General features: G+C 39.3%; 2 pseudogenes; one reads left to right on the forward strand and one right to left on the reverse strand.

Moving 5' to 3' along the window:
- Positions 1-3,934: 3,934 nt before the first annotated feature.
- Positions 3,935-9,505, forward strand: LOC137979192 (uncharacterized; annotated as a pseudogene).
- Positions 9,506-10,632: 1,127 nt separating this feature from the next.
- On the reverse strand, positions 10,633-12,193 carry LOC137980930 (ATP-dependent DNA helicase Q1-like; annotated as a pseudogene).
- Positions 12,194-12,500: the final 307 nt, after the last annotated feature.

Here is a 12,500-nt window from a genome sequence, read left to right on the forward strand (position 1 = left end):
ATTTTTGTTTAGGTGAGTTAACGTGGGTTGAGCCTGGGTTCCAATCGAAAACCAGTAACTGGTCAGCGGTCAACTTAAAAAAAAACAGCTGACCTCGGTGAGCTCTAATCTTGAGCCTGCGATATGATCGCATGATACTGGTCAGTGAATACCTTGTTTTGACAGGTGTCACTTGACAGGTGTCACTTGATCAATATCAAAGATGTATGCTGTAAACTAGCACGATACTGGTCACATTGGTATACATGGACGGGTGTGGACGTACGTAGGTACGGACGGTCGATTATGGAATGCCGTTTGTATAAAAATACTTCTTTTCATATATAAAACTTATCATTAAATATATAAAACTTATTGCTCTTTATATAAAAAATCTTAGCTTATACATAAAACTTGCTAAAAAATATAAAACTTGGCACGCCGTATATAAAGCATGTTTGAAAATAGTAAAACTTGTTCGAAAATACGAAACTTGTGACGCCATATATAAAACTTGTTGCGATAAAACTTGTTATATAAAACTTGTCATTTAAAACTTGTTATATAAAACTTGTTGCAATAAAACTTGTCACGCCATATGTAAAATATAAGTTGGCATGCAATACGCCTATTGGAACCCAGTACCGCGCCTAAGGGCGAGAACGAGGCGATGAACTTGAGTTTCCAGGATTAGCAAGATGGCCTCTCACAGAGACCTCGTTGAGAGACTATCAAGTCTTTCTTATGGTCTTAGAGACCAAAACAGAGTGGAAAGACAAAGAGGTGATCAAAAGATTATTACAGCAAAGTGAGGCAATCACCGTCGGCAGCCTTACGCGAAGTCATCATTTCAACAGCTCTTGCGTTACTGTTTGGAGAGATTAAGCATCGCGTTTACGTGAAACGGCAAACGCGAAATGGTGGGCTGCTTGTCATAAAAGCATGAAAATTATGTTATTCTAACTCGTCTCTCTCTTTTGAAAAGTTACTTGATACCTGATGCTAACACTCAAGAAATGAGCTCATATCAAACGAGTTTCTTCCGTTTTTGGCAAAACACAAACTTTAGTCCGATGTTTGCCGTTTGCTGCAAACGCGATGCTTAGTCTCTCCATTGCCATCAACCCGGAACGATTTGCAATTATGCTGGGCCTCGGTGATAATGATCTGATCTCTGCTATACGGAAGCAGAATACCACTAGACCTCAACCTAAGCTCATTGAATATCGTAGTATGAGGGGCCTCGACCACGATCGTTTCCTAGCTGATCTTGGTAAAATCCCCAGGCATAGTGGATATATCTTCGATGACATGATGATATTTGTGAACACTGGAGATGCCATACAAAAAGAAGTATATCCGGGGACACCAGCTGCCCTGGATAACCCCTGAGATCTCCTCTGCAATCCACCACACTTCCAGCTCTTTTCAGACTGCGTCAAACAACCTCTGGAGTATTAATTATAAGAGAGATAAAGTTGTCGGGTTTAACTATAGATCGTTTTCACCGTCACGAAACAAAAAAATAAAATACAAATCGTTTAATGAAATAAGCCAAAAACTTGGAACGTTGTAGGAGACAAATTCATAAATCACCTCACCAATTCTCAGGTCTTTATAGCTTTTCTGAGTTATTTGTCGAAGCGTTTCCCGCAACTTTATTCAGTTTATAATCCAGGAAACTCAAGTTCATCGCCTCGTTCTTGCCCTTTGGCGCGGTACTGGGTCCCAATGGGCGTATTGCGCGACAAATTATATTTTACATGTGACGTTACAAGTTTTATTGCAACGAGTTTTATATATGGCGCGACAAGTGTTATGTATGGCGTGACAGAAGTCAGGCTACTTAGCTAAGTGCTGGAGCCTCAATCAAACTCAATCGAAAGTCGTACATTTCTCTATTGTTATTGCAATTGGTGTCTCTAGAGACTGGTTGAAGATGTCCTTTACCCCTTGCGACAAAATCTCCTTTTATGAGGGTGCCGAATGCCCAGACATTAAAAAGAGTTTCCAATCGTCAAACAACAAATTACTTAGCATTTAGCAATTTTATCAGTTACGAGATATTTTCACGACGATTGTGAATACGTTTTCCGCCAATTCAGATCGATAACCTTGAATAAGCCACTTTAAAAAATACCATAATACTCTTTGTTTGTCCTGACTGCAACATTTTGCATAAGCATTTTTTTTATTTTCTTGGGACCATCGTACTTGAAATAACTAAAGAAACTTGAAACAATGCATAGGCAAAATTTTGGAGGGCAAACAAAGAGTATTATGATATTTCTTTTTTCAAATAAAGCAAAAATGAGCAATTTGCGTATCAAACTCACGCTTTTAGATTATCAGCGTACACAAGAGTCACATGGCCGACGTCACTTGCCACTAAGCCAAAACTTCAAACATTCTGAATATTTTAAACCATTTTATATAAAATATAGTGAATAGTTGATTGAAATATGTAAAACCAACATTTTACTAGAACTGCTTGTAATCTCGCGACCTGATTGGCAAATCATGCCGTTGTCGATAAAAGTCTAGACAACGCTGCTCGCGTCAATTTGTCAAGCAATGTAATAGCCAACTAGAAACGCTCATTTTGGGAAACAATCATTCATATTGCGAGAAAGTTATAGACAACGCTTGCTCTTTCTTTACTTCATGATTTTGGTCACGCTCTGAAATAAACACTTTCCACGACCTTCGATAGCTCAGTTGGTAGAGCGGAGGACTGTGTTAGGACATCCTTAGGTCGCTGGTTCAAAGCGGGCTCGAAGGATCATTTTGTGGCACATTAGTATTTGGTTCGTACACATCATAGTGTATCCTTGTCAGGTTATTTCCTGGCTACATAATGAGCAAAGTTTGGATATTTTACTTGTTGCTTCTGTCTTTGCACTACATTAGAAATTCTGCAGGTGTCTTGGAAAAATATCATTGCATGGAATAAATTTAGGATTTCATCGAAATTCGATAGCTCAGTTGGTAGAGTAGTCTCCCTCGCAGCCGTTTTTTGGATGTCACGCAACGTTCCCCCAAAAGTAACGGCTGCTGACATCCGAACCACATTCCTTTCTCATTGTCCTTGCGGTTTGTTTGCGTTTCATTGAACAGACCAATCACATAACAGAAAATCTGAATGACGTAACGTTTCGCGCGAGAATTTGGATGTGGCAGACAATCTAGCTAGTGCCACTGATCATGTCGGTGGAGACACCGAAGAAAATTGTCGATGAGAGTCCAAAATGCTTCACATGTTCATCGCAGTGCCCTGCTAAAGAAAGAGTATACATTTTTGGAAAAACATCTCCCACTTCGCTGAAATTATAAAATCTACGCTTAACATAGACGTCAACTGCTACGCCAACAACGACACGAACACTAAATTGTTTGCTTGCAAGACATCGTGCTACAAGCGGTTGTTAAAGTTTCAGCGAGCAACTGAGAAATTAGAAGTTAAAAGGAAATACAAGACGTCTTTCAAGCTAGACCAAAGGCTAAACGCTTGCTTCGACCTACAGATGGAGATCAGGAGGAAATAAGCGCGTGCTTGCCGTCAACCAACCGAGCGAAGGCGTTGAGAACACTCCAATTTAGCTCGGCCAACGTTTCTTCTACCACTTGAGCTTCTTCATTTGCCAGTCAGCCACTGCTAGCTGGAGCAAACCCGCTTAGTTATGATCGTGGCTTCTTATAAGCGATACAGGGAGTCGATCCGAATTCTCGAGTGTTTCCACACGTTGACACAACACACGACTTCGTCCCACCTTTGACCTCAACCCCTTCGTGCTCGTCGGCAAACCTGAATGAAAATAGCCCCGTGGAAACTCAGCAAGTGAGACTATTCGTGCAGTACCCCAGTAAAAAGCTGAATAGGAAGCTTCACGGAAGTTATCAGAACGTTGGTAAAGAACTCGCTCATGGAGTTCCCTGAAGAATTGCAACAGCAGTGATGAATGGCTTGCCGGTGAGAAAACACATTTTAGGAAACGTAATGAAAGTGGTCTCGAAGGAAGTAACTGGTCTGTGTTCCAAAGCAAATCCCTCGATTCTCAGAAAAACGGGAAAAAAGTATCTGGAGAAGTTTAACATAGAGGATGTTTGCAAGGAGTGGCGCGAGAGAGCTCCAGTTCTTACTCCTTTCTTCTCACGTCTGCTGTCAACAACAACACGAAAAATTCCACGTGGTTTGGAAGCCTCGCCGTTGCAGGATCTGTTCTGTTAAAACAGAGAAACTGTGAAATGAGCGCCACTGCCGCGATTGTCGGTGTTCTTCTCAAAAGTAAAGCAGCGGAGGTATGGTTATAATTTGTATCAGTAAAATTGTTAATATATTCTTGACTAAACGCAAATGTGGCCTAGTAAGCTACTAATTTCCTGTTCTTTACCATCGATAACATTTCGCTTCTTTTCCTCCTCCCGTTCTCTTCATTCCCGCACTCCACTATCCGAACGCCTAGATTTACCACTTACCTTCCATTCATTATTTTATTATTCGTGTCTACTATGTTGTCGCGAAAGTTCTCACGAACTACTGGTTGATTTTGGGAGACACTAAAATTAAGACATACTTTATTACTATTACTATTATTAATATTATTATAACAGTATTATTATTATTTTTTATTATTATTATTATTATTATTATTATTATTATTATTTAATTATTATTTTGTTATTCACAAAGCACAACAAAACTAAATTGTTTCTTTTTCTTTTCTACTGCAGATTAAAATGCACACATAAAACTTATGGTTCTATGATATTCCTTTTTACTCAATAAGCTATCCTCTGTAGATTCAACAAGCTGAAGTTTGCAAACTCAAACCGCCAAACTTTGAGAACTCTGGAAACCATGACAGCTATTTAAAGCAGACGAGAGAGAGGATTACAAAGGAAAATGAAGATCTGCACCTCCCTAAAGACAAGATCAAGAGTTTAAATAATGTACATTCTTGTCATCTTTCTTCTGTATCAACATGTAACTGCAATGGAGAATTGTCTGCACTGAGGAAACAAGCATTTGAGCTACAGAAGTCCAGTCATCCTGGGTTTGTGATTTCGTTTGACAATTTGGATATTCAGTTGCAAAAGAAAAATATGTCAATGGAATCACAAAACCGGACTTACCACTGGGTAAATCAGCAGATGATTGAGAACCGTGTGTCTGGGGCTCATCTCAAATCAAAAGGATCGAAAGCAAACCTGGAGGAAGTTTCAAACCTCAAATTTCTTCCTACTCTTGACGACCAACAGCGACAACGGTCCAACTATATTTCACTCACAGCACGGATCCTGGTTAACTACTTTGATTCATATCCCCCACAAATACACCAGTGAGATGGGTCAGAAGTCTAAGAAGGTATATCCCCTCTTTTAATGTGTAAAAGTATTATCTAGTACACCTTAACAATATAACCACTGACCTATAACATGAACATTAACTTCCAGGGTACCATTATATACAGATACAAGACCCAATTAACCCAATTAATTTTTGGGAAGTTGTCTGGTGACCATAATACACAGGGTAACCAATATATACGGGGCCATTGTACACAGGTTTGACTGTACATTACAGAAGGTAATTAATGTTAGATAACAGGTTTGAGATTTTACATACAGTGGAAGAGTTTGATGACCAATAATCTTAAGAATTTTTACTTTGATATATGGCCACAGGTTCTCTGCAAAATGTAATTGTTTTAGTAACCACACCATTCTGTTTGTGCTGTGGTTTTTAAACTGCCTTAGTAAGGTTTTCAAGTCAATTAATAACAACATGATATTTTAATTTTCATTTAAAGTAATAATGTTTACTTTTCAGGTTCCACTTGGCATCATTTTCAAAAATGAAAACATCAATGAAGACATGGTTTCTATCCTGCAGCAATTCTTTTCCTACCTTCCAAAAACTGGAGATGGTGGTGTTGATGGTCAGCTATTCTCCGGTGACCAACTAACAGTCGAAAGGGAAGTTAATGTAATTTCCTCTGTAGCAAATGGTTTTACCCCAGAGGATCGTTTAGAAGGCATTAACCTTCAGTTGGGTGATTGGCATGCAGCTGTGAAAGTTCTAAGTGTAAGTGCCACAACTATTACAGTAATAAACAATCAAAAACATTTGTTTCCTGCTCCGGAAGCATAATAAAAGTTAAAAAGTTTTACAAACTCGGAGCTAAAAGTTAAAACTTATGATATATTTCGTCCGTTTTTCAACCGGACTTCATCAGTCAATGATGTGAATGTTAAAAAGATGAATTTTAAAAAGGTTTTTAACGCCTCTTGGGGGTTAGAATTGTGTCATAGATGGCTGCTAATTCGTAACCATTGTCTCTGTTTAACGCCGGTTTCGTAAGTTTAATTTGAATAGCTTCTTTTATCCTGCGTTTGAAGGTGTTAACTTCGGTTGATAGTACTTTTGTCTTATTTGGGTCAACCGAGTGGCCCTCCAGGCGACAATGCTCGTGAATAGCTGATGAACTTCTTGATTGGTGTTCTTTTACTCTGATTTCCAGAGAGCGGGCCGTTTCGCCAACGTACTCCTTGTTACACTTCTCACAATGCATCTGGTACACAGTACCGCATTTCTTGAGATTGACAGTTGTGTCCTTGACACGTACCAATTGTGATCTTAGAGAATTGACGGGTTTATGAATAAGTGTAACCTCGTGTGACTTGAAGCTCTTTGCAGGCGTTCTGAGATTCCTTTGATGTATGGCGTTGATGCATAGATTTTCTTCTCGTTTTGAGGCTCTTCGGTATCTTCTGTTGTGACCAGAGCTTACCGGATAGATGCCCGTTAGATATCGCCCAATTATCTGTTCTACTAGAGATGTGCCTCTTGAGCACATACTTCACATTCCAGGGTGAATTCTACAAACAAAAGAAAGGAGCCGCCATGGGGTCTCCAATTTCTCCTCTAGTGGCCAAGCTCTACATGGAACAGTTCGAGAGCAGAGCTCTGGACACCGCCCCCACCCCTCCAACTATGTGGTATCGATATGTGGATGACACGATGGCCAAGATTCACGAAAACGCTGTTGATTCCTTCTCAGAACATCTAAACTCCATTGACCAACATATCCAGTTCACTTCGGAACAAGAAAAGGATGGCAGGATTCCTTTCCTTGATACCTGTGTGAGTATTAACCAAGATGGTTCTACCAAGATCTCCGTGTACCGCAAACCTACGCACACGGACCAGTACCTAAACTTCCAATCAAACCATCATCTACAACACAAAAGAGCTGTGGTTAACACCCTAATGTTGAGAGCTCAGACCTTGGTTACGGAAAACGATGACAGAACTAGAGAAACACCGCACGTCAAGCAAGCTCTAAAAATGAATAACTATCCAGAATGGATGCTAACAATACCACATCCAAAATCTACAACAGAAGATACCGAAGAGCGTCAAAACGAGAAGAAAATCTATGCATCAACGCCATACATCAAAGGAATCTCGGAACGCCTGCAAAGAGCTTTCAAGTCACACGAGGTTACACTTATTCATAAACCCGTCAATTCTCTAAGATCACAATTGGTACGTGTCAAGGACACAACTGTCAATCTCAAGAAATGCGGTACTGTGTACCAGATGCATTGTGAGAAGTGTAACAAGGAGTACGTTGGCGAAACGGCCCGCTCTCTGGAAATCAGAGTAAAAGAACGCCAATCAAGAAGTTCATCAGCTATTCACGAGCATTGTCGCCTGGAGGGCCACTCGGTGGACCCAATTAAGACAAACGTACTATCAACCGAAGTTAACACCTTCAAACGCAGGATAAAAGAAGCTATTCAAATTAAACTTACGAAACCGGCGTTAAACAGAGACAATGGTTACGAATTAGCAGCCATCTATGACACAATTTTAACCCACAAGAGGCGTTAAAAACCTTTTTAAAATTCATCTTTTTAACATTCACATCATTGACTGATGAAGTCCGGTTGAAAAACGGACGAAATATATCATAAGTTTTAACTTTTAGCTCCGAGTTTGTAAAACTTTTTAACTTTTATTACAGTAATAGGTACATGTAGTAAGGACAATAAATATTTTATTATTAGTTTAGACTGACTTTGTCAAATGAATGTTTTTTTTAAGCAAGTTTATCTGACTTCCGGTTTCTACCTGCCTAGATTGTTTTTACTCAGGCATTAAAAGAGGATAAGATTCCTAATAGCAGTGGTAACAGTAATGAAAGGCAATTATTATTGGGATTTTCCCCTATGTTCACCTGATACCTATTGAACCGACAAATACTAATCATAAGCTACTTTTTTCAACAGCTAATTTATTCCAGATTCTTCAGTGGCAAGTCAGATTCAGATCACTGCACTCTTTTTTCAGACCGCACCCTTATCAACAGGAGGAACGTAATAGGTGATCCTCATTCTTCTTACAGGGCAAACAGGGACTTTCTCCATGTCATTTTCCTACCACGAGTGATCACAGCTGCAATGACAGTGTTAGGTTTTGAAGACAAATCAAGTGCCCCAGAACACTACCCACTGCCAAAGGACATAGAGAAAACAAGAAAAGCCCAGAGACTTGAGTACCTCCATGGCATCTCTGAAAAGGTGGTTGATTCTTTCATTTTCCAGTCGGGTGAAGAAGCGCAAAGACTAGTGGATGGAGTTTTGACTGAAGACGAAAAAGATATTTTGCAGGAGCAAGAACTTACTGCTGAGGGGAGATTTCCCTGCAGATTTCCAGGATGCAACAAGTTCTTTAAGTAAAATGGCAGAGCAAGAAGGAACCATGAACTGTCCCATGATCCACCTGTTCAGTTTGATGATTCCATGATGCTGAGCCAGTCTTCACCTGAGTGCACAGCCCCTCAAAAAGAGACAAAAGCAGGTGATGATGTATAAAACTATAACTGTGCACTACTGGCAGAATGCTTTTTATTTTTCAATTTTCTCGATGCTATTAAAGAAGGGGATGGAGAACGAATTATTCGGCAATACAAGTACATCATGCTTTATTGTAAGGCTGACGGATCACATAGCACAAAGTACGCACTAGAATCTTTATATCATTTTTTTTTTGTGGTTGCACTGTTATCACAAAGAGACAGTGAGCGGTTTGTTTGGAACCGCTCTGTTAACAATAGCGGCAGAAAAGGTGCTAATATCCCAATTGGTGAAGACACAGAACATGACAACAATGTCATAAAGCAAGACATTAGAAATCTTGGGCCTAACGTCACTGAGAATGCTGTTCAAAGAATATCTTTCGCACGAAGTCCAACAGCATCAATAATGGGCAACCTTGATAATGGCATCAAACGACAGTTGCCATCGGGCAAACATTCCCATGGAAATCTGCAAAGGGACTTAAATGAGCTCATCAAAAGAGCATGTGAATTTAGAATATTCAGTGAAGTTTAAGGACGCAGTTACAAGATATTTAACGGCTTCCACAGAGACAGACTTGCTGATTTGGATGTGTCTAGTTTGCACCAATGGATAAAAGAGGCACAAGAAGAACATTACATGGGGAATTAGGGCAAGATGAACATTTACAATTAATTTGCAAATGTTAACAAAAAACTGAAGAGGTTACATTGCATAGACACATGATGCATAGTTCCACAAATTGTTTCATTTTAGCAGTTACCTATTATATTACTGCTTGGCCATTCGGGCGGGGAATCCACACCGGCTTCCACCAATTTACAATTTTATAGTTTTAATTTTAAAAAAAACAGAAATCGGTCAGATTTTTTGTAATAACTATATTTTCAGCAACAAAAACATTTTCCACGTTGAAATCTGGCCAGTATCCCATCTGACTGACTCGGAAACACATCTGCGCCTGCCATTGTACATTGTGATGTAAGCTCTTTAGTTTGTGTTTTTATGGTGCTTCTTATAATATTCTTCTGAATTTATTTGCCTTTCACTTTTGAAAGCAAAATAAACGATATTTCCCAGCACCTATTAATTTACCTTTGTCTCAGATTCTTGACATCAACATGGGCTACAAGTATTCCACGAGACAAAATGTCCATTCACAGTTTATTTATAATAGATCATCCAAATTCATGGCCTCAACAGTTGCTAATACAGCTGAAGGAAGTTCTGTTTCTTGCGAATTACAAACAGATTCTTGCTCTAATAAAGAATCGTCTATTTGGGAAAGAGACAAATTATCTAGAATCATCTCAAATAAGTCATCATCTTGGAGAAATTCATTCCACTCATCAAGAAGCTACTCGCCAACATCATAACCATTCTCCTCTAAAGGAGAAGGCTCAGATGACTGTATGCCAGTAGCCACATCATTAAAAACTTTGCTGATGACTTTCAGAATCTCCTGTGCATAACACATATCCCATATCTCCACAAATCTATAAACATCTGATAAACTGAAAATTACATCCAGATTATCCAAAACTTGGGTGATTTGGTGCTCGGAGAATCCGAGCATAAATTGTAAATTTGTGAGTGTCTTCACATCACCACGACCTGTTGTGTTCAACAGTTTGATAAGAATGGTTTTGTAGTATTGAACGAGGAGACCCTCTACAGTTTTTCTTTGCTTTCCATCCACTTGCCTTTTTTAAATTGATGCACCATTGTTTACTTTCTCTTTCTCTGAGAACAAGGATAAGCTGCTAAAGCTCCACAATCAGGCAAACTTCATTCACAATCTGCAGCACAGTTATCACAGCACAGATGTGGAATTTCGTGCTGCCAAGTAGTGCAGTTAAAGTGCTTGAGCAACTCCTTTCTTCTGCAATGATTTGCTTTCACATATTGTTTCATGTGGCCATCAACATGGGCTAGAAGAATTCCATGGTACAAAATATACACAGCACTTTGAGTACCATCCCTGCCTGCTCTCCCAGTTTCCTGAATATAAGATTCCACATTTTTGGCAGGTCCATAGTGAATGACTCTATGCACTCCCTTGCAATCTACCCCCATTCCGAAGGCAATAGTGGCAATCAACAATCGAATAGTTCCATTTATTGATTGGAAGGAGAGAAGAATTTTCTCTTTGTTTGCAGATGACGTGCAGGAGTGGAGCATTTCCACGAGAGCATTTCTTGGATCATCATCAGTTCCACTATAAATATCCTTTCCAAGCGTGCCTTTCATCATTCCGTATAAAATACTGCATTGCTTGATAGTCGGGCAATAAATAATTGTTCTTTCAGATAATTTACCTTTCAGTTTCAACTCTTCAACCAGCCACTCAAAATATAACTCATGGTCAGTATCTTTTTGCATACATTGTACAATGTAAGTTACATTTGGCTTGTTCGGGCCTTCTTGGACTTCAAATGGTTTCTCCATAAGAAGGATGTTTAAAATTGTTTCTTTTGTCAGGTTTGTTGCCGTTGCAGTCAAAGCAATCATTTTTGCATTTGGTGCTAATGATCGCAGCTCATGAAGTCGGCCATAACACTCACGGAAAGCTGCCATTTTATTGCCCTCAGATGTTCCCCTATAATGTATACATGTATGTCAACAGATAACAGGCTTGTGAGTAAGGGAAGAAAAATAAATTACTTAAAAAACAATAATAGGAAAGGCACTAAAGGTAATGAACTGACAATGTATCTAAGATAATTTTAGCAAAGACGAATTAATAGAATAATTATTTTTTATTGTTTATTATGCGAGTGTTTCTTTTCCATTTTTACTCACATTTATATTCAAATATAACTGAAATTGCTTCTTTGAAAGTCTAAAATGTCAATGATGGAAATCGATAAAACTTGGACTCACCAGTGCCGTAAAACATGAGCTTCATCAACAGCAACAGCACAAAGTTTCTTCGAGTAGACATCATTACTCAACATGCATCGCCAGCGTTCGTTCATAAGCCATGCTTCATGCGAGCCATAAACAATTGAATATTCTCCTTTCTCTATCTTTGCACGGTCAACTTCAACGTTTGAAGAAATATTTACGGCAGACAGGCTGTCTTTTCAAATACTTCACTTGATCTTCCATCAGACTAAACAACGGAGACACAACAACAACAATGTGACCGCTTTCGTCCGAAACATGGTCAAACACGAGCGGGCAGAGCCTGATATATTAACGATTTCCCGGATCCTGTAGGCAAGTTAACAAAAACATCTTCCTTCTCGACGAAGATTTTTCTGATTGCGAGCTTCTGGTAAATATTAAGCTCGGAAATTTTGAACTTTGACGACGCTTTGCGAAAAGCTTCTTCAAGCGCCGCCATTTTGATTTATGTTGCTTGTGGCATTTTCCACGTGAGGACCCCGATAAAAAGCCATATCTGATTGGACGAGTCTGGCGCGAAAAGATTCTTGAAAATGGGACCCAAGCTGTGATTGGTCAATTTGGAGAAAGGAATGTGGTTCGGATGTCAGCAGCCGTTACTTTTGGGGGAACGTTGCGTGACATCCAAAAAACGCCTGCGAGGGAGACTATTGGTAGAGCGGAGGACTGCAGATTGTGTAATGACATCCTTAGTTTGAAAGATCTTTTTGTGGGTCGCTGACTTTTAACATATGCTAGTGTATCCT

This window comes from Montipora foliosa, chromosome 12 (genome assembly GCF_036669935.1).
Source record: "Montipora foliosa isolate CH-2021 chromosome 12, ASM3666993v2, whole genome shotgun sequence".
In the NCBI taxonomy this organism is placed as follows: domain Eukaryota; kingdom Metazoa; phylum Cnidaria; class Anthozoa; order Scleractinia; family Acroporidae; genus Montipora; species Montipora foliosa.